We start from the raw sequence: 22,700 nt of genomic DNA, 5'->3' as shown, positions 1-22,700 counted from the left end.
AGTAAGTTTCTTTAAAGTTAGAAGCAATCCTGGAAAGTTTGTAGCAGATAGGAAAGTGCATTAAGTGCTGCTCCAGGAAACATATAGACTAAAATATTTTAATCCACTAGCAGTTAGTATAGAAAATATAAATGCTCTCTTAATAATCCTTTTTCTTTGGTCTTTTGGAATATGTTTTATTTCCTCTTGACTAAAGTTTGAGTGACAAGATGCAGGAAATATATTTTCAATAGAACCAGGTACCTGTTTAATGCCATATGTAGACCTATCCATATAAAAGCTGGGAGATAAATCATATTCCCACCATTTTCTTTTGTCATGTTATTCAGTTTAATTCAACTAACTCCTTAAAAATGAATGTCAGAGAAGAGTTTGCTTAGGAAGGTATTTTTGAGAGTAGCTAGCCTCTCACTTTCCACAATGGCTGTTATGAAGGTTGGGTAACAAAAGAGGTAGTAGCTTACCTTTTCCTTCCCATTAATCATTAGATAACCTAGTTAGAGTCCATTCAGTTAGGCATAATAAATTGGGGGGAGAACTGAATGTGGAGAATAGTCAATTAATTTTTTGCAACATTGCCCCTTTTGACTAATTCTCTATTGAAGTTCTCATTTTATCCACAGGCTCTATCAGAGTGAGTGCTCATAATTCATATTTTCTATAGTTGAGTGATAGGCCTCTTGGATAGATATTCAGCTTGTCAGGACAGGGCATACCTTTCTCAGCTCTGGGCTCTGTAACTTGTACTACTTTCTCAGTTAGAAGCACAGGGGATATCAGAGCAAATGGTGGATCTTTACAGGGATGCAGTTAGGAGTTTGTTAACTGCCTTTTGGAAGTCAGTGTAAGAGTAAGTGGCGTTGATGGGTTCAGTGTAGGTTGTTTCCTTAACTGTTTTAGTTAATCAGCCACAGCAACAACCAGAAACACATGAATTAGGGATCTGTTTTAGGAATTCAGGGATGGGAGTGGCTTCATTCTAGGTTCAGCTTAACTGTTTGGTGGCTAATTGCAGTGCTCCACTTAGAGTGGCATGATCTCTGGAAAGCCGGCTGGGACTTGACAGCAGCTTTTGTAAAGGTGGTACTCCACAAGAAGCCAGAGGTGGCCACTCAGGAATTGGTTCCAGTTTGGATACACAAAGGAAGCAATGGGAGAGTCTTAGACCTCTCTCTCTCACAGTACCTTATTTTTTCATGTACAAGACACTATTTTTTTTCTAAAATCGTTAGTTTGAAAATCTAGGGGTGTCTTATACACGGAAGTCAGCCCAAGAGGGAGCTGTGAGGGTGCATAGCTGTCCATACCTTGTCAAACAGGCTTCCTCCAATCACAAGCTTTATTGTTACTGACATCAGCTGATGCCATGATTGGAGGTGGAAGTGAAGAGTGTGCAGATCCAACAGGGACCAGAGCGTTCTGAGCCCATAAAGATGTCAAAAAATAAAAAGATAAATACCAGTAAGTGATTGTCTTACTCTGTAAAATTCAAACTGAATGTAATCAGCTGTGCAAAAGAACATGGAAATAGAGCTGCAGAGAAAATTTGGATCTCCTCCCACTGAGGGTATGATCAGACAGTGGAGAAAACAGGAAGAACAACTCCTTAAGATGCCAAAAAAGAAGAAGGCCTTAAGAGGAAAACCAGCAAAATGTTTAAAATATTGATTTCTTAATTTTGGGTTGGAAAAGTGGGGGGCGTCTTATACATGGGGGTGTTTTATAAACAGAAAAATATGGTATATAGACTGGTGTGCTTGGATCTAAGAGTTTAGCAGGATATAACCAGGAATTAGGATTTAAAGATTTCCAAGTAGTTGAATATTTTAAAAGGAACTTATCCTGCCAGGCAAGACTCTCCAGAGGTGTCAGGTTGGACACCCAGGATCTCCTTCTTCAGAGGAATCCCACTCTTCCCCAGAACTCTCATTTAAGTAGTTAGCATTTTCTTTCTGATTCTGTCAGGAGAGGGATTTCTGGAACCCATAAGAATAGAAAAGAAGGAACCAGAAAAAGGTAACAATTGAAGCCAGCAAAACACTAACATTGGCAAATAGAACAAAAGATGAAAAACCTTTCAACAAAATTAACTTGCCTATTTCTCAGTCTGTTACACACACAGTACACCTCTGGCTTGCACCACTGTGCAGTTCTTTGAGATTATGTTGTACACAGTCTTCACTTATAAAGAAGACATCTCAGTTCTCAGGACCAGTTCAGTGTGTAAAAGTTAGTCACTTACTAATGGCACAGGTCAGTGTTTCTCCTTTAAATCCTGGCTACCCAAGAAGAGAAGGGGTCTTCATGTAGGCAAGCTGATTTTCTTAGCGTGGTCTCAGCTGGCCATGATACTGTGAAGAGATACTTATGTCCTCTGTTTTGTTGTCAGGGATACTATATCTACTTGGTAATGAAAAGAAGCGCAGTGGTTGCCTTCATAGCCTGCTACTGCAGCAAATTTTGTGCAGGGGTATGGTGGGATGAGTTGTCAAGGACATCTGATGTGCATGGATTCAGTGTTTTCCATAGGTGGTGCACATGCCCTTGGAAACTGGTGATTTAGCTGTTGGACTATCTGGAAAGGTACAGCCTTAACCATAAGTCTTTATTTTATTGAAACAGAAGAAGCTGTCGGCTTTTAATTCTTCTGTCCTTTTTTATTTTTACTATTTTCATTTCAACCAAATTCCATCCATGGAGAATCTTTTTTTTTGCCTCACGCCCTGCTGCACAACCAGGCTAATTAACTAAGCATAGCACCGCCAGTCTGTGCTGACTATTGCACCACCACTTTGCTCGCCCTCTCCTTCAGGTACCATTTCCCTGGTAGTTCTGTTTTTAATTTTTTTAAAACCTCATGTTGTTTCCATTGTGGCTACACCAATCTGCATTCCCAGCAACAGTGCACAAGGGTTCCATTTCTCCACATTCTCACCAACACTTGCTATCTCTTGACTTGTTAATAATAGCCATTCTTACAGGTGTAAGGTGTCTCTCTTTGTGGCTTTGATTTACATTTTCTGTAAGTAGTGATGCTGAGCATCTTTTTTAGGTATATGATGGCCATTTGTATGTCTTTGCAAACATATCTATTTAATTAATCTTCCATTTTTATCAGATTTTTTGGTGTGTGGGTTTTTTTTTCTATTGAATTTTATGCTTTCTTTATATATTTTGAATATTAACCCCTTATCAGATATATGAGTCATAAATATTTTCTCCCAGGTAGGTTGCCTTTTCATTTTATTGATGTTATCCTTTGCTGTGTAAAAGTTTTTTAGTTTGATGTAGTCCTATTTGTTTAATTTTTGCCTTTGTTTTTGGTGTCCAGTTCAAATAATCATTGCCAAGATCAATGTCAAGACCAGTGTCAAGGAGCTTTTACCCTGTGTGTATGGTTTTATTTCTTTGTTTGTTTATTAGAGAGAGAGAGAAACAGAAACACCAGTTTGTTGTTCCGCTTATTTATGCATTCATTATTGATTCTTCTATGTGCCCTGACCGGGAATTGAACCATGACCTACTGGTTCATAGGTCGATGCTCAACCACTGAGCCATGCTGCCTGGGCCATTTATTTGTATTTATTCAATTTCTTTCATTAATATCTTACGGTTTTCAGTATAAAGGTCTTCCATCTCCTTGGTTAGATTTATTTCTAATATTTTATTGTTTTTGGATCTGTTGTAAATGGGATTGCTTTCTTAATTTCTCTTTTGAGTAGGTCATTGTTAAGTGTATAGAAATGCAGCTGATCTTTGAGTTAGCATCCTGCAATTTTACTGAATTTGTTAATAAGTCTAACAGTTTTTTGGTGGAGTCTTTAGGGTTTTCAATATATAAGATCGTGTCATTTGCAAATAGTGACATTCTTGCTTCTTTCTTTCCTATTAGATACTTCTAATTTCTTTTTATTGCCAATTTGCTGTGGCTAGGACTTCCAGTGCTAAGATGCATTAGAAGTGGTGAAAGTTGGTACTCTTATCTTGTTCCTAATTTTAGAACAGGGGTGGGGAACCTTTTTGCTGCCAAGGACCATTTGGATATTTATAATATCATTCACAGGCCATACAAAATTATCAACTTAAAATTAGCCTGCTAAATTTGGTCAAACACTCAACTCACCCCTAATGCCTTTGCAGGGCCAGACCAAATGATTTCTCAGGCCTTATGTTCCTCACCCCTGCTTTAGAAGAACACTTTCAACTTTTCACTGTTGAGCATGATGTTAGCTAAGGATCTGCCATATATGGCCTCTATTATGTTGAAGTACATTTCTTCTATACCTAACTTATTGTGAGTTTTTATCATCAAGGTATATTGAACCCTCACCAGTGTGACTCAGTTGGTTGAGCATTGTCCCATACACCAGAGTATCACCAGTTTGATTCATGTTAGAGCACATACCTGGATTCTGGGCTTGATCCCCAGTGGGGGGCATGCAGGAGGCAGCTGATCCATGTCTCTCTCTCTCTCACCGATGTTTCTTTCTCTCCCTTTCCCTTCCTCTCCCCAAAATCAACTTAAAAAAAACAAACATTTTTTTTAAAGTATGTTGAATTTTACCAAATGCTTTTTCTGCATCTATTGCGATGACAAAATGATTTTTATTCTTCATTTTGTTTATGTGTCGTATCATATATGTATAATTTTTAACACACTTCCCAACAAAAGTATTTCTTTTTTTAATATATATATATATTTTTTTTTTTTTTTTTAGAGAGAGAGGTAAGGGAAGAGAGAGAGAAACATCTATGTGAGAGCAAAACATTGAACGGCTGCCTTCTGCATGCCCCCAAACAGGGATTGAGTCCATAACCCAGGCATGTGCCCTGACCAGGAATCAAACTGGCAACCCTTAAGTGCATGGGACAATGCCCAACCAACCGAGACACATGTGCCAGGGCTATATCATGTTCATTGATTTGCATATGTCAACCTATCCTTGCATCTCAGGAGTAAATACCACTTGATTACATTGTATGATCCTTTTAATGTGCTCTTACATTTGGTTTGCTAGTATTTTGTTGGATTTTTGCATCAGTGTTTATTAAGGATATTGGCATGTAGTTTTTTTTTTTTTCTTTTTTTTAATATATTTTTTATTGATTAAGATATTATATATGTGTCCTTGTCCCCACATTACCCTCTACCCCCGCCCCCCCCCCCCCCGCTCATGCCCTCACCCCCCCCCCGTTGTCCATGTCCATTGATTAGGCCTATATGCTTGCATATAAGTCCTTTGGTTGATCTTTCCCCCTTACCCCCACCCTCCCCTACCTTCCCTCCAAGTCCCGACAGTCCAATCAATGCCTCTCCGTCTCTGGATCAGTCCTTGTTCATCAGTTTATGTTGTTCATTATATTCCACAAATGAGTGAGATCATGTGGTATTTATCCGCTCTCCAGTTCCATCCATGCTGTGGCAAATGATAAGAGTTCCTTTTTCTTCTTCCTCTTCTTAAAGAATACCTTTCAGCATTTCATATAATGCTGGTTTGGTGGTGATGAACTCCTTTAGCTTTTTCTTATCCATGAAGCTCTTTATCTGACCTTCTATTCTGAATGATAGCTTTGCTGGATAAAGTAATCTTGGTTGCAGGTTCTTGCTATTCATCACTTTGAATATTTCTTGCCACTCTCTTCTGGCCTGCATGGTTTCTGTTGAGAAATCAGCTGACAGTCGTATGGGTACTCCCTTGTAGGTAACTGACTGTCTTTCTCTTGCTGCTTTTAAGATTCTCTATCTTTTGCTCTTGGCATTTTAATTATGATGTGTCTTGGTGTGGACCTCTTTGGATTCCTTTTGTTTGGGGTTCTCTGCGCTTCCTGGACTTGTAAGTCCATTTCTTTCACCAGGTAGGGGAAGTTTTCTGTCATTATTTCTTCAAAAAGGTTTTCAATATCTTGCCCTCTCTCTCCTTCTGGTACCCCTATAATTCTGATGTTGGTACGCTTGAAGTTGTCCCAGAGGTTCCTTACACTATCTTCATATTTTTGGAATCTCTTTTCTTTTTTCTTTTTCGGTTGGGTATTTTTTGTTTCTTTGTATTTCAAATCTTTGACTTGATTCTTGGGATCCTCTTGTCTGCTGCTGGATCTCTGTAAATTATTCTTTATTTCAGTCAGTGTATGCTTAATTTCTAGTTGGTCCTCTTTCATGTCCTCCATGGTCTCACTATACTTATTGAGGGATTCATTAAATTTATCGGCGGTTTCCATAAAATTCTTGAAAAACCTTATAAACGTGGCCTTGAACTCTATATCCAATCGTTTGCTTTCCTCCATTTCTGTCATTTGTGACCTGTTTCTTTGTCTCCGCATTTTGGCTGCTTCCCTGTGTTGATAGAGTGGCCCTGCGCGCCAGGTGTCCTGTAGGGCCCAGTAGCTCAGCCTCCCCAGTTACCTGGGGTGGACACTCTTGGTGCACTCTTGGTGCCTTGGTTGTTGTAGAATCACTGGGAGGAATTGACCTCCAGGCCAATTGGCTGTGAGAATCAGCTGTGTCTAAAGTGGGAGAACTTCTGTGCTGAAGACACCCTTCTGGGGCAAGACTTGCTTCAGTGGGGCTTTGGTGCTCACTGAGTCTGCTCCCTGAGTGTGTCCCTTATGGATCTGAGGAGTTGCAGTCTGGATGGTCCCCCTCTGACCACTGGGTACAGTGGCTCCTGGATCTAAGGAGGTGCTAATTCAGCCTCTGCCTGAGGCCACACAGCAGGAGCCACGAAGAGGCTCAGCTGTGAAGCAATGCAAGCCGCTGCGGGGCCTTGGGCCTTCTCTTGGAAGTTCCGGGTCTGCCTGGCTCGGCTGCAGTTAGGTACATTCACATGCAAAAGCCTCTGCCGCAGCCTGGGTGGGGCGGGGTCTCAGGGAATCAAAGGGCGGATCAAGGAGCTATGGCTGATTCTCCGCCCGGAGTTGCGGGTCTCAGTGACCCGCTAATTGCTGCAAGCACCTCTGAGGGAAAGCCGCCTTCAAGTTTGCCCGCTGCCGGACAGACCAGCTTCTCCCCGTATGAGTCCTGGGTCCCCAGAGACTTCCCGGAACCGGAGTTCAGAGCAGTCGGGAGCTTGTGATTCAAAAAGACAGCCGCGTCCTCAGGTGCCACCCCCTTTACTCGTGCGCGCGGCGCGAGCCGGCCGTACCTCTGCACTTGTACCTCTGTGCTTCACCTCTGCAGCTCCTCTGGCTCTCAGCGTGCTTTTCTTTCCTTCTAGTTGTAGAATTTACACTCAGCCAGCCTTTCTGTTGTTCTGGATGATGTTTGCTCTGTCCTTTGTGGTAATTTTCAATTGTTGTGTGAGGCGACAATTTCCCGGTGTTTACCTATGCCGCCATCTTAGTTTCTCCTTGTCCGGCATGTAGTTTCTTGTTATGTCTTTATCTGCCTTACATATCAAGGTACTGCTGGCCTTGTAAAATGAGTTTGCAACTATTCCTTTTAATCAGTTTTTTAAAGAGTTTGAGAAGGATTGGTATTAATTCTTCTTTAAGTGTTTGGTAGCATTCACCAGTGAAGCCATCTGGTCCTGGACTTCTCTGTGGTGGAAGATTTTTGATTTAATCTTTATACTCATTATTGTTCTGTTTAGATTTTTCTGTTTCTTCATGGTTCAGTCAAATGTTAGGTTGGGTTGTTTGAGATCTTTCTGGGTTATTTGTATGGCAGAAATATTACATTAATTAGTGTCATTTACAAAGCAGTGTTATTTTGACATTATGACACATAGTGTTTCAGAAATACTCAAAGTATCTTTTTTTTTTTTTTTAAGTGCATTTCCTGAGCACTGTGATTTTGGTTTTTATTAGTTATACTAGAGGCCTGGTGCACAAAAATTTGTGCACTCGGGGGTGAGGGGTCCCTCAGCCCAGCCTGTGCCCTCTCGCAGTCTGGGACCCCTTGGGGGATGACCACCTGCTGGCTTAGGCTTGCTCTCCCGGGGATTGGGCCTAAGATGGCAATCAGACATCCCTCTAGCAGCCCGGTAGCCCTCGGGAGATGTCCACTTGCCAGCGGGGAGCAGGCCTAAGCTGCAGTTGGACATCCTAAGCGCTGCTGAGGAGGCAGGAGAGGCTCCCACCACCACCGCTGTACTGGCAGCCATCAGCCTGGCTTGTGGCTGAGCAGAGCTCCCCCATGTGGGAGCGCACTGACCACTAGAGGGCAGCTCCTGCATTGAGCATCTGCCCCCTGGTGGTCAGTGTGTGTCATAGTGACCAGTCATTCCCAGTCTTTCTGCTGTTAGGGTCAGTTTGCATATTACCCTTTTACTATATAGGGTAGAGGCCTGGGGCACGGGTGGGGGCCGGCTGGTTTGCTCTGAAGGGTGTCCTGGATCAGGGTGGGGGTCCCGCTGGGGTGCCTTGCCAGCCTGGGTGAGGGGCTGATGGCTGTTTGCAGCTGGTCACACCCCTTCAGGGTGGGGGTCCCCACTGGGGTGCCTGGCCAACCTGGATGAGGGGCTGATGGCTGTTTTCAGGCTGGCCACATCCCCTTTTGGGGGGGGGTCCCCACTGGGGTGCCTAGCCACCCTGGGTGAGTGGCTGAGGGCCGTTTTCAGGCTGGCCAGCGACTGAAGCTCCCAGCCTCTCCTTTTTTTCTTTTTATTCTGAGATTTATTTACCTTCTATAATTGAAACATTGTTGCCATCACTGGCGCTCCCAGCTCTGAGGCCGCGGCCAGCTGAAAGCAGATATCTGGGGTTTGTTTAGCTTCTATAATTAAAACATTGTTGCTTTCAGGCTCAGAGCTGAGCCGCAGCAGGCAGAGAAGCTTGGCTTCCTCCATCACTGGAGCAAGCAAGCCTCCTGTTCGCTTCAGCTGCGTGGCTGCCGGCTGCCATCTTTGTTGGCAGTTAATTTGCCTATCGCCCTGACTAGCCAATCAAAAGCGTAGCAGAGGTATGGTTAATTACCCTTTTTGTCTTTTATTAGATAGGATTAAGTCCAGATTACGTCATTGTTACCACTTCAGTTTCTAGTTTCTGATATTATCAACTATATTTTATTGACTGTGAAATGTCAATGATCTGATAGTTTACTAGTGTATAAAAAGGAAGTGTTTTTTAAAAATAAATTGCTTATGTCACACACTAGTCTTTAAAAGAGAAGCCTAGGTTTGGAAAACAGTAGACTTCCTTAATATCTAATTTTAGCGTACATGTGGAAACATTATTTGTATGTATGTGTATTTTTATAACATCATTCCAGAAAAGTGTTAAGAGGTTTCATACTTTTTAAATAAATTATTGCAACTTGGATTTTCTTTATACTTTTTATACATACCTCAATTTTTTTCTTTTTTTGAAGTATAATTGACATATAACAGCTGTGGGCAAACTACGGCCCGCAGGCCGGATTCAGCCCATTTGAAATGAATAAAACTAAAAAAAAAAAAAGACCATACTCTTTTATGTAATGATGTTTACTTTGAATTTATATTAGTTCACACAAACACTCCATCCATGCTTTTTTTCCGGCCCTCCGGTCCAGTTTAAGAACCCATTGTGGCCCTCGAGTCAAAAAGTTTGCCCACCCCTGACATATAATGTTATATAAGTTTCAGGTATATGACATTGACATAGTATTTATGTACATTATGAAATGACCAGCAAGATAAAGTTTACTCACCTTTAATCACCATACAAAATTATTACAATATTATTGACTATATTCCCTATGCTTTTACATTACATTTCCATGACTTATTTTATAATTGTAAGTTTATACCTCCTAATCCCCTGCACTTCTTTTGCCCATCACCCCTGCAGCCACCAGTTTGTTCTCTGTATCTGAGTCTTTTCCTGTTTTTTTTTTTATTTAGATTCCACATATAAGCATACCTTATTTTTCTTCTAACTTTAATTTATACTTTTATTTCAAGACCTTATCTTTCTAGCTCTATTTTATCATAATTCCTACACCTTGTGCATATTTATGGAAAATGTTCAAGAAGAACCAAAAAAATAATGATTTTGTCTGTGAGTCACAGTAGGGCAGGTTAGATGGAGGAATTAGATGGTATTATTTAGCTTATCTTAACACATTTAAATTATTTCCAGCATGAGATTATGCTGACAGTGAGAGGTTTGGGTCAGGAAGTATCTGTCCTCTGTAGTAACATCAGTCATGGAAGACAAAGAGTATTTGGCTATTGAAATTGATTAGTAAGAATGTGTTCAGAGACTTCTGCAACAGAGAAGTCATTCTAGTTCTAGGCCCCAGCATAAAATTTTAGAGGACTGTGTACAATTTCAACAAAAAGTTCAAGTAACAAATATCCATTTCTAATAGTGATAGTATTTTTTAAAAAGAAATGTATATTATTTTATTTACTTTTTAATATCCATATATTCTTTTTCTCTGAAAAAAAATTCTTATGCAAATAATACAGGCAAATAGTTAAAAAATCTATTAGAACAGAAAGATTGGTAGTGAAAACCATAGGTCATTCTCTAGATGCATCCACATTTTACTGTTTCTCTAGTCCTAATTGTTTCCTCTATATAGACATTTTCAGTTCTTATGATAAATGACAATTTATCTTACACTATTCCGCCATCTACTTTTAAGAAGAGATACACTGTGATTTCCATATCTTTCTTTAACCATTACTATACCTGCATATAATATACTTAAGGCTTCATACCTTATTTCAGCAAATATGACAGGCCTCTTATTAAATAAGGAGACATACAATATTCTATCTAATAATAGACAAACATGGTAATTGACCATACCTTTGCTACGCCTCCCATAGGCTAATCAGCAAGATATGCAAATTAACCACCAACAAAGATGGCGGTTAATTTGCATACGTAGGCATGAAGCGGCGAAGCGAAGACTGAAGGCAGCTCTGGCCGGAGCAGCAAGGGCTGTGAAGGCGGCTCTGGCCACAGCAGCAAGGGCTGAAGTTGGCTCTGGTCGGAGCGAAGGCCTGGGTCCCGGGTGCCGGAGGAAAACTGGTGCCGGCAGCCAGGGGAAGGGAAGGCCTATTGCACAAATCTTTTCGTGCAACAGGCCTCTAGTTTATTAAATAAGGAGATATACAGGCTTGTGTTTTTATTCAAAATTCTCTTTTTCTCTACCTCCCAACCTGTTAGATATATTTTGTTTTATATTATCCAGGTTGCTAACATTCATAGTCTGTTTAGTAGTTAAATCTTATGTGCTTTTTCTATGGGTTGGTTCCAAATGTTGAAATAAGTAACAACATTAACATTTTTATAGTAACACAACAGGGAAAGGGTTTATAAAATTGAAATACTATCCAGCATATAGTTTCTGGCAAGACAAGGCAAAACTAGTTACCATTTTGGTATTGATCTGGATCACCTGTGATATAGAGATATCTTTGGTATTTTAGAAGTTGTAGATTCAAAGATGAGGCTCTGTTGTAGTTAGTAAAGTAGTGACTTGGAATCAGGATTCCAGCTTCCTTTTATATTACCTTGGCAAACTCACTTAACATCTGTGAGCTTCAGTTTCTCATCTGTGAAATGTGTTTCCTACTTTACAAGGTTGTCAAAATAAGTTAAATAAGGTGTAGAAATAAGTAAAAGTTCTTAGCAAGTTGTAAAGGGTTGTATACATGTAAAGTATTATTGGGCTTCTGGTGAAATAAGAAAGATTGAAAGCAGTCAAGTTTTGGCTCATTTACTATAATTTGTGAACCATTTACTGTTGTAAAGAGCTAAAACTTACAGTGAAATTAATTTTATGTTTTCCTATGATTTATATAATTTCAGTTATGTAGCATAGTGATTAAGTACATAGGATTATATCTCATGTTAATAAGTAAATTTAAAATTTTTTAAATCACTAAAAATGTTTTTGATATAAGAAGCATGAACAATGATGACTAAGAGCAAGAAGGGGAAATTGAAGAGAGGAAGAGACCTACAAAAGATCCCTGAATTTATAACTTATCAAAGAAATCTAGATACTTGGGATTACATTTCTGTGCTTATAAAACTGGCTTAATCTATAGAAAGTGTTTGAATTTGGACATAACTAGTTTTACATTTTGTTTTGCCACCCACTAACTATGTATAAATTTAAGGTGTACAACATGTTACTTTGATACACTTATATAGTGTAATATGATTGCCTTTGTAATTTTTCACATTACATAATTATAGTAAACTATTGTTGTCTATATACATTACACTGTGCGTTAGATCTCTATGGATTATTTACTACTTAATGAAGGTTTGTACCTACCCTTAAACAACATCAATCTTATACCACCACTCCCATCCCTTGGTAACTATGATTTTACTCTGTTTTTTATGAGTTTGACTTTTTTAGATTCTACATAAGTGATATATAGTATTTGTCTTTCTCTGACTTATCTCACTTAGCATAATGTGTTCAGGGTCCATCCATGTTGTTAGAAGGCAGGATATACTCCTTTCTCATGGCTGAGTAATATTCCATTGTAAATACATATCACACCTTTTTATACATTCATTTGTTGAAGAGCTTTGGGTTGTTTTCATATCCTGTCTATTGTGAATAATGTTGCAAAAAACCTGAGAGTGCATATATCTATTCAAAACTCTGTTTTCCTTTCCTTTGAGTATATATCCAAAAGTGGAACTGCTAGATTATATGGTACATCTATTTTTAATTTTTTGAGGAACCTCCATATTGTTTTCCATAGTGATTGGACCAATTTACATTTTCACTGACAGTGTGTAAGGGTTCCCTTTCACCACATCATCATCAGTACATCACCTTTTGTCTCTTATCTTATTGATGAAAGCTATTCTAACAGGTGTGAAGTGATATCTCATTGTGGTTTTGATTTGCATTTCTCTGGTGATTACTGATATTGAACATCTTTTTGTGTGCCTGTTGACTACTTTGATGTCTTTGGGAAAATGTCTAGTTGTAATTTGAGACTATTATATATGAGGAGAAAGTTGGAGAAATTTCACAAAAATTCAAACAATGTGTGAGAAAGGTCTTATTACTAATATGTATATATATTCTCCACTTTTATATAAGTTCTCAATTAGATAAGCATTTGGACTAATAGGAAATCAACCCTTATTGAACAAAAAAAAAAACCACCATTTTCAGTTATTTGTATTTGACTAGCATTTTTCTAAATTCATCTGTCTGGATAAAATTCTTTCTGTGCATATGTTTTACATTCTTCTTCCTACCTACCACTACCTAGTGCTCTTACACAGGTTTTAGCAGTTTAAAAAATTAATATCATAAAAAAAAGTAAAGTTGAAAATAAGGATTAGTTATCCAATGAAGAAAGGATTGGTGTCCAGGTGCATTGCCTTGGCAGTAGTTAATAAGCCACTTATGATAAAGCTTTAAATATTTTGAAGTGCTACTAGAACAGTGGTTTTCAACCTTCCTAATGCCGTGACCCTTTAATACAGTTCCTCATGTTGTGGTGACCCCCAACCATAAAATTATTTTCGTTGCTACTTCGTAATTGTAATTTTGCTACTGTTATGAATCGTAATGTAAATATCTGATATGCAGGATGTATTTTCATTGTTACAAATTGAACATAATTAAAGCATAGTGATTAATCACAAAAACAATATGTAATTATATGTGTGTTTTCTGATGGTCTTAGGCGACCCCTGTGAAAGGGTCGTTTGACCCCCCAAAGGGGTCACAACCCACAGATTAAGAACCACTGTACTAGAAGAACCATCTCTTTCTCCCCTATTAGTTGTCCCCATAAGCTTTGTCTAGCAACCAACTTTTCAGGCCCATTCTTTGAGAGCCACTGAAATGTTGTGGTAGTTTTGTTGACTTGTTAAGGTTTTTCATTATTTTACCCTATTCTACATGTCTAACTGTATTTCCCACCATTCTCCCTATGGATTCTATAGAACCACTACTGATTTCTCAAATGTGATGGGTTCTAAATTACCTCATTATTTTACACATTCTCTCTTCCTCATTTCTTCTTTGTTAAGCTATAGATTAACTCCCATAGGTAGTTAGAAGTTTCCTCTACTGTTTCCATAGCACTTTCTAATTTTTTCCCCCTCAGAATTTGGAATTCTAAAGCAATCAAACATCAAAAATCATTAAATCAGAATGCTTTTATAAGATGAGGAAAGTTTAAGGAAATATATAGCTAGAGACCATTCATATTATTATATCACTATTATTAGTAACTAAATAATCTCAACAACTGTGAATAGAAAACTTACCATAAAGTTAGATCTTTGAATAAACTTTGCATAGATAATGAAAATATTTGCCATTATAAGCCTTCATTTTGCTTTCTCTGTGGTCAGCAGCTTCCTCTATCACTGCCATTAGTTATCTATTTACCTGGCTTAAGAGATAATGATAATTACATTGCCATTTGCTTTAGTCTCCTGAAATAGGAAGTTAAGAGATTAGCACATTGTACTGCAATTATTTTCGAATGTTTCCATTCGAACTAGATTAGGAACTCTAAAAAGAAATAGTGTTCTTATTTATGTTCATATCTCAAAGCTCCTGGTATTTTAGAGGCTTAATAAATTACTAGAGGCCCGATGCATGAAATTTGTGCAAGGGGCTCGGCTTCCACCACTGCGGCTTCGTCCTGAAGGTTGTCAGGTCTAATTAGCATATTACGCTTTTATTATTATAGACTAGAGGCCCGGTGTACAAAAATTTGTGCACTCGGGGGGGATAGAGGGTCCCTCAGCCCGGCCCGGCCCCTCTCACAGTCTGGGACCCCTCAGGGGATGACCACCTGTTGGCTTAGGCCTGCTCCCCAGGGGATTGGGCCTAAGATGGCAATCAGCCATCCCTCTGGCAGCCCAGCAGCCCTTGGGGGATGTCCACTTGCCAGCGGGGAGCAGGCCTAAACTGCAGTCGGACATCCTTAGCACTGCTGAGGAGGCAGGAGAGGCTCCCACCACCACCGCTGTACTAGCAGCCATCAGCCTGGCTTGTGGCTGAGCAGAGCTCCTCCCATGTGAGAGTGCCCTGACCACCAGAGGGCTGCTTCTGCATTGAGCGTCTGTCCCCCTGGGTCAGTATGTGTCATAGTGATCAGTCATTCCCAGTCCTTCTGCTGTTAGGATCAGTTTGCATATTACCCGTTTACTATATAGGATAGAGGCCTGGTGCACGGGTTGGGGCTGGCTGGTTTGCCCTGAGGGGTGTCCCGGATCAGGGTGGGGGTCCCGCTGGGGTGCCTGGCCAGCCTGGATGAGGGGATGATGGCTGTTTGCAGCTGGTCACACCCCCTTCAGGGTGGGGGTCCCCACTGGGGTGCCTGACCAGTCTGGGTGAGGGGTTGAGGGCTGTTTTCAGGCTGGTGGGTGACTGAAGCTCCCAGCCTCTCCTTTTTTCTTTTTTTTCATTATTCTGGGATTAATTTACCTTCTATAGCTGTCACTGGAGCTGCGAGCAGGCTCCAGCTCTGAGGCCGTTGCCGGCTGAAAGCAGGTACCTGGTTTGTTTAGATTCTATAATTGAAACTCTGTTGCCATCACTGGCCGCTCTAAGCTCTGAGGCCGCATTGGCCAGAAGCAGGTTTCTGGGGTTTGTTTAGGTTCTGTAATTGCAACATTGTTTCATCCGGAGCTCAGAGCTGAGCTGCGGCAGGCGGGGAACATTGACTTCCTCCATCACTGGAGTAAGGAAGCCTCATGTTCATGTTCGCTTCAGCTGCCTGGCTGCCAGCCGCCATCTTGGCTGGCAGTTAATTTGCATATCTCGCTGATTAGCCAATGGGAAGGGTAGCGAAATTATGGTTAATTACCATGCTTCTCTATTATTAGATAGGATGATTGCACTAGAGGCTAGTGCACGAATTCATACACAGGTGGGGTCCGGCCAGCCCGGCTCTTCGGAAGAAGGAGATGGCAGAAGGTTGGCTGGCCAGCCCACCCCGATCGGGGCTGATGAGGGCCAGTCAGCTGGGGGGAGGGGCCGAGAGGGAATGGGCTGGGGGACCGATCAAGGGTCAGGGGCCATGGGAGGTTGGCCGGCCAGCCCCGCCCCCAGTTGATTTGGAGAGGGCCAATCAGGGGCAGAGCTGGCTGGGGCGAGGGGCTGCAGGCCAATAGGGATGGTGGGGGCTGATTGGAGGTGGGGCCAGCTATGGGGAGGGGCTGCAGGAGGTTGGCCGGAGGTTCGCTGGCCACAGTGGGCATCATAGCGACTGGTCATTCTTGTTGTTACGGCATTCTGGTTGCTAGCTTTTTATAGATGAATGCTCATTTGTTCACAAAATAACAGATACCAATGCTAGCTGTTTAACCAAACAAAATGCTGAAAGATAGTGAGAGAAATAAAATATAAATTATGACTAAATGTAAAATGTATAGGTCTATATCACAAGTCACTTACTAAAGTTGTAGATCTTCCATTTGGGTTAGCAGATTACTGAGATGCAGAGTAAAAATAGAGTCATTTCAGCAAGGAAATAGGACAATAAATCAAGAAGTTAGATGAAAGTTCATTTATTCAGTAAATAATTGCTGAGTGCCTATTATGTATAAAACATAGTGCCTACTCGTAAATTAAAGCAATGAAAAAGGTAGTTCCTAAGTTCATAGGCAGAGTATCATCTAGTAAATATTAAAAGCAGAGAGGGCTTCAGACTCAAGACAAACTGAGCATCCTGTATGCTTGGGGTTTTTTGTTTCCAATACTCTTTAGTAATCCTATCTGATAATAGAGAAACATGGTAATTAACCGTAACTTTGCTACCTTCCCATTGGCTAATCAGCGAGATATGCAAATTAACTGCCAACCAAGATGGCGGCCGGCAGCCAGGCAGCTGAAGCGAACATGAGGGTTGCTTGCTTCAGTGACGGAGGAAGCCAAGGTTCCCCACCTGCCGCCGCCCAGCTCTGAGCTGCACTCTAAGAAACAATGTTGCAAATATAGAAGCTAAACAATCCCTAGATATCTGCTTTCAGCAGCGGAGGTCTCAGAGCTGGAGCCTGCTCTCAGCTCCAGTGACAGCTATAGAAGGTAAATAAATCTCAGAATAAAAAAAAAAGGAAGCTCACAGCCAGTTGACCTGAAGGTCAAACCCTCCCTGGTATTAGCTACAACAATCAAGGCTTAACTACAAGACTGTGCACAAAGACCACTAGGGGGTGCACCAAGAAAGCATAACAAAATGCGGAGACAAAGAAACAGGACAAAATTGTCAGTGGAAGATATAGAGTTCAGAACCACACTTTTAAGGTCTCTCAAGAACTGTTTAGAAGCCGCCGATAAACTTAATGAGATCTACAAGAAAACTAATGAGACCCTCGATGTTATGATGGGGAACCAACTAGAAATTAAGCATACACGAACTGAAATAACGAATATTATACAGACTCCCGACAGCAGACCAGAGGAGCGCAAGAATCAAGTCAATGATTTGAAATGCGAGGAAGCAAAAAACACCCAACCGGAGGGGCGGAATGAAAAAAGAATCCAAAAATGCGAGGATAGTGTAAGGAGCCTCTGGGACAGCTTCAAGCGTACCAACATCAGAATTATAGGGGTGCCAGAAGATGAGAGACAGCAAGATATTGAAAACCTATTTGAAGAAATAATGACAGAAAACTTCCCCCACCTGGTGAAAGAAATAGACTTACAGGTCCAAGAAGCGTGGAGAACCCCAAACAAAAGGAATCCAAAGAGGACCACACCAAGACACATCATAATTAAAATGCCAAGAGCAAAAGATAAAGAGAGAATCTTAAAAACAGCAAGAGAAAGAAACTCAGTTACCTACAAGGGAATACCCATACGACTGTCAGCTGATTTCTCAACAGAAACTTTGCAGGCCAGAAGGGAGTGGCAAGAAATATTCAAAGTGATGAATACCAAGAACCTACAACCAAGATTACTTTATCCAGCGAAGCTATCATTCAGAATTGAAGGTCAGATAAAGAGCTTCACAGATAAGGAAAAGCTAAAGGAGTTCATCACCACCAAACCAGGATTATATGAAATGCTGAAAGGTATCCTTTATGAAGAGGAAGAGGAAGAAAAAGGTAAAGATACAAATTATGAACAACAAATATGCATCTATCAACAAGTGAATCTAAGAATCAAGTGAATAAAATAATCTGATGAACAGAATGAACTGGTGATTATAATAGAATCAGGGGCATAGAAAGGGAGTGGACTGACTATTCTTGGGGGGGAAAGGGGGATGTGGGAAGAGACTGGACAAAAATCGTGCACCTATGGATGAGGACAGTGGGTAGGGAGTGAGGGCGGAGGGTGGGGCGGGAACTGGGAGGAGGGGAGTTATGGGGGGAAAAAAGAGGAACAAATGTAATAATCTGAACAATAAAGATTTAATTTAAAAAAAAAAAGAAAGAAAGAAAAAAGACCAACTAGAAATTTAAAAAAAAAAAAAAAAAGGAAGAAAGGAGAGGTTGGGAGCTTCAGTCACCCGCCAGCCTGAAAATGTCCCTCAGCCCCTCACCCAGGCTGGCCAGGCACCCCAGCGGGACCCCCACCCTGATCCGGGACACCCTTCAGGGCAAACCAGCCGGCCCCACCCGTGCACCAGGCCTTTATCCTATATAGTTATATCCTCCCAGCACTGCGATCAGCGGAGCCGAGAGGCCTCCAGAACCCAGGATAGGCGGAGCCTCGAGGCCTCCCAGCACCGGGATCAGCAGAGCTGCGAGGCCTCCTGGCTTGGGATCAGTGGAGCCGTGAGGCCTCCCGGCCTGGGATCAGCAGAGCCACGAGGCCTCCTGGCCTGGAATCAGCAGAGACTCCCAGCACTGGGATCAGCGGAGCCGCAAGGCCTCCCGGCCTGGGATCAGTGGAGCCACGAGGCCTCCTGACCTGGGATCAGCGGAGCCACAAGGCCTCCTGACCTGGGATCAAGGGAGCCTCCCAGCACCGGGATCAGCGGAGCCACAAGGCCTCCTGGCTCCTGGAGCAGGGTGACAGGGGCCAGCGCCCAAACCCCCTGATCACCCTGTGGCTGTGTGTGACAGGGGGCGGGGCCACAACCTCCCTATCCACCCTGCTCTGTTCCTGACAGGGGAAGGCGCCACAACCCCCTGATTGGCCCTGCTCTGTGCCTGATAGGGGGGAGCTCCCCAACCCCCTGATCGGCCCTGCTCTGTGTGTGACAGGGTGCGGCGCCCCAACCCGCCATGGGCCCTGCTCTGTGTGTGACAGGGTGCGGCACCCAACCTCCCCATCAGCCCTGCCCTGAGTGTGACAGGGGGGAGGTCCCCAACCCCTTGATCGGCCCTGCTCTGTGGGTGACAGGGGGTGGTGCCCCAACCCCCTGATCCGCCCTGCTCTGTGTGTGACAGGGGGCCGTGCCCCAACTCCCCAATCAGCTCTGCTCTGAGCCCAACCAGGGGCTGCAGGGCAGTCACCTAGGGATTGGGCCTGCCCTCTGCCACCCAGAAATGGGCCTAAGCCAGCAGGTCGTTATCTCCCGAGGGGTCCCAGAGTATGAGAGGGCACAAGTGGGACTGAGGGGAAACCCCCCACCCCCCGCCCCCCGCCAGTGCACAAGTTTTTGTGCACCGGGCCTCTAGTCTATACTAATAAAGGCCTAGGTGGTCCTCACACGTGACATCATCACAAGATGGGTGCCACAAGTTGGCCACACACACAGCAGAGGCGGGGTCCGGCGGCTGCTCTGCGCGGTGAGGCCTGGGGGTCCCACAGCTCCTCGCGGCGTGGAGGAGACAGGTCCCGGCGGAGGAGGTGGGTCACAGGAGGGGAGGGCAGTTGGGCGATCAGGCCAGCAGGGGAGGGCAGTTGTGGCAGTCAGTCCATCACAGGAGGGCAGTTGGGGGCGATCAGGCCTGCAGGGGAACAGTTAGGCGTCAATCAGGCCAGCAGGGGAGTGGTTAGGGGATGATCAGGCTGGCAGGCAGAAGCAGTTAGGGGCAATCAGGCAGGCAGGCAGGTGAGCGGTTAGGAGCCAGTGGTCCCAGATTGTGAGAGGGTGCAGGCCGGGCTGAGGGACACCACCACCCCCCCACCCCCACCCCCCCACCCCCGCACGAATTTCGTGCACCAGGCCTCTAGTAGCAGTATAAAAGCACAAAAAGGTAACAGACAAATATTTCAATAAATTTTTGAAGGACAGAAAACACAAGTAAGAGCTAAACTACCTTCTGGACCACCTTCCAGGATTTCTGGCAGGTGTAACAGATGAAGGGAAGTAAAAGGTGGGCCTGAAAACAGGGGTAAAGTTTTGTAATTGGGTAAGCTGTGGTATAGTTGGCCACTCAGGCCCAAATACAGAATGTCAGGAAGATTATTATTTACCTTAGGACAGAATCCTCAGGGCTTTTCTCTAAATACTAGAGGCCCAGTGCACGGATTGGTGCACTGGTGGGGTCCCTCAGCATGGCCTGTGGGGATCAGGCCAAAACCGACTCTCTGACATCTCCCAAGGGGTCCCGGATTGCGAGAGGGCACAGGCCAGGCCAAGGGACCCCACTCGTGCACGATCGGGGCCGGGGAGGGACCGCAGGAGGGCTCCAGGGTGTGCCTGGCTCACCTTGCCCAGTCCCAATCAGCCAGACCCCAGCAGCAAGCTAACCTACCGGTCGGTGTGTCTGCCCCCTGGTGGTCAGTGCACGTCATAGTGACTGGTCAAATGAATGGTCAGACACTTAGCATATTAGGATTTTATTTTATAGGATATTGCCCTGTGGTATTAACACTCTAGAGTAAAACATTCATTCTTTTCCTTTCTTTTTTTGTTTTTTTTAGTGGTTAAAACAAAACAAAAAAACATAACATGAAATCTGCCCTTTTAACAAATGTTTAAGGGTACAGTACAGTGTTGTTAACTATATGCACATTTTTATACAGAAGGTCACTGGAATTTTTTCATCTTGCGTGACTGAAACTCTGTATCAGTGATGACGAACCTTTTGAGCTCGGCGTGTCAGCATTTTGAAAAACCCTAACTTAACTCTGGTGCCGTGTCACATATAGAAATTTTTTGATATTTGCAACCATAGTAAAACAAAGACTTATATTTTTGATATTTATTTTATATAGTTAAATGCCATTTAACAAAGAAAAATCAACGAAAAAAATGAGTTCACATGTCACCTCTGACACACATGTCGTAGGTTCGCCATCACTGCTCTATACCATAAAAAGCAATTTCTCATTTCCCCCTCCTCTCAGCCCCCTAGCAACCACCTTTCTACTCTCTGCTTCGATGAGTTTGACTATTTTAGATAAACTTAATAGAAGTAGAATCATCCTGTATTTGACCAGCCTATTTCATGTAGCATCAGTCCTCACAGTTCATTCATGTTGTATTGTATGACAGGATTTCTTTCTTTTTTAAGTCTGAAAATATTCCATCCTATACCTCATTTTCTTTATCTCTTCATCCGTTAATGGACATTTAGGTTGTTTCTACCGCTTGGCTACTGTGATATTGCTGCAATGAACATGGGAATGCATATATGTCTTTGAGATCCTGTTTTCCAGAAGTGGGATTGCTGGATCAATGGTAGTTCTATTTCTAGTTTTTTGAGGAACCTCCATATTGTTTTCAATAGCGGATACACCATTTTACATTCTCATCAACAGCGTACACAGGTTGCATTTTCTCCACTAGTGCTGACCATATTCATAATACTATATGAAGTAAGAAATATGAGACATGAATTTTGCCTTCAATAAGTTTCTGTTCCTTCCTCCTGAAATGCTCTTTCTTTCCATCTTTATTTGACTAACATTTTTTCATGGTATTTCAACTAAAATGCTATATTGTCAACAAAGCTTTCCTGACTCCACAAACTAGGCTCATCCTCATAAGATGCCATAGCTGCCCTTCTCTGTAACACTCAGTGTAGATGTAATTTACAGAATTATATGGAGGCATTTATGTATTTTTTATGTGTCAGGTGACTCCCTTATGTGGACACCCTCCTTACCTTACTTGGGCACAATCAGAATGTGTCAGCCTGCAGACACTCACCCTCTCCCCTATATGAAAGTTTTCTCTTCTCTTTTGGACTCCTACACCCTACATGATGCCTCTCTACAAGGACACCTTCCTTACCTAATTTGAACTCCAGCTCTCCAGCGTTAGGTACCCTCCCATACAGTTGCCCCCCTCGTCTTGTGTGGTTCCCAATACCTCACTCTAAATCACCCCTTCTCCTAGACTGTCCTCTTCACCCTGCTCAGGTTCTGACACTTCACTGCAGGCTGCCCTTCTCACCAGGCACAGGCTCAAACATCAGACTACCACCCAGTGTGAACAGACCACCCTCCTATTCCAGTTGGACCCTTATATCCCACTTGGGGCTTGCTGACCCACAGGGATGCCCACCTGGCTTTATCTCTGGCTTAAACATCTCCAGTTTCTTTGATGGATTCTCATATCATGTTATATCTGAGGATAGAGAAATAAGACAGCAGGTGGGCTGCGGGAGTGACTTGGTACCAACAACTCAGAGGGCAGACCAAACTTGATAGGCTAAGGACATGGTCTTTGAGAATGCTCTCACTTCAGACACCAGCTGCAAGTTTAGGTGTCCACAAACTACCCTCACTTCTGACTAGCTGGCTATAAATTTCGGTTCCTGTATTACCCCTGCCAGTTTGATAATTCACTAAAATAAGTCATATAACTCAGGAAAGCATTCTACTTATCTTACAGTTTTATTATATAGGATAAAATTAGAACCTAAAGAAGAAATGCATAAGGCAAGATCTGGGAGGATCCTAGATTTGTGAG

General features: G+C 42.6%; 1 protein-coding gene across 34 annotated transcripts in view; it reads left to right on the top strand.

Annotated features, from left to right (window-relative positions):
• The window catches only part of FAM135A (family with sequence similarity 135 member A), a 106,643-nt gene that overhangs the window by 19,884 nt on the left and 64,059 nt on the right, over nt 1-22,700 (top strand). The window contains exon 2 of one of the 34 annotated variants that reach the window (XM_036318330.1): nt 21,361-21,464. The exons of the other annotated variants lie outside the window; for them this stretch is intronic. The gene's annotated coding sequence lies outside the window, so the exon portion shown is untranslated. The remainder of the gene's footprint in view (nt 1-21,360; nt 21,465-22,700) is intronic. 34 annotated transcript variants of the gene reach the window in all.

The sequence above is a fragment of the Myotis myotis genome, unplaced genomic scaffold (genome assembly GCF_014108235.1).
Source record: "Myotis myotis isolate mMyoMyo1 unplaced genomic scaffold, mMyoMyo1.p scaffold_m19_p_7, whole genome shotgun sequence".
Taxonomy (NCBI): Eukaryota; Metazoa; Chordata; class Mammalia; order Chiroptera; family Vespertilionidae; genus Myotis; species Myotis myotis.
This window is presented reverse-complemented; position numbering and strand designations above follow the sequence as displayed.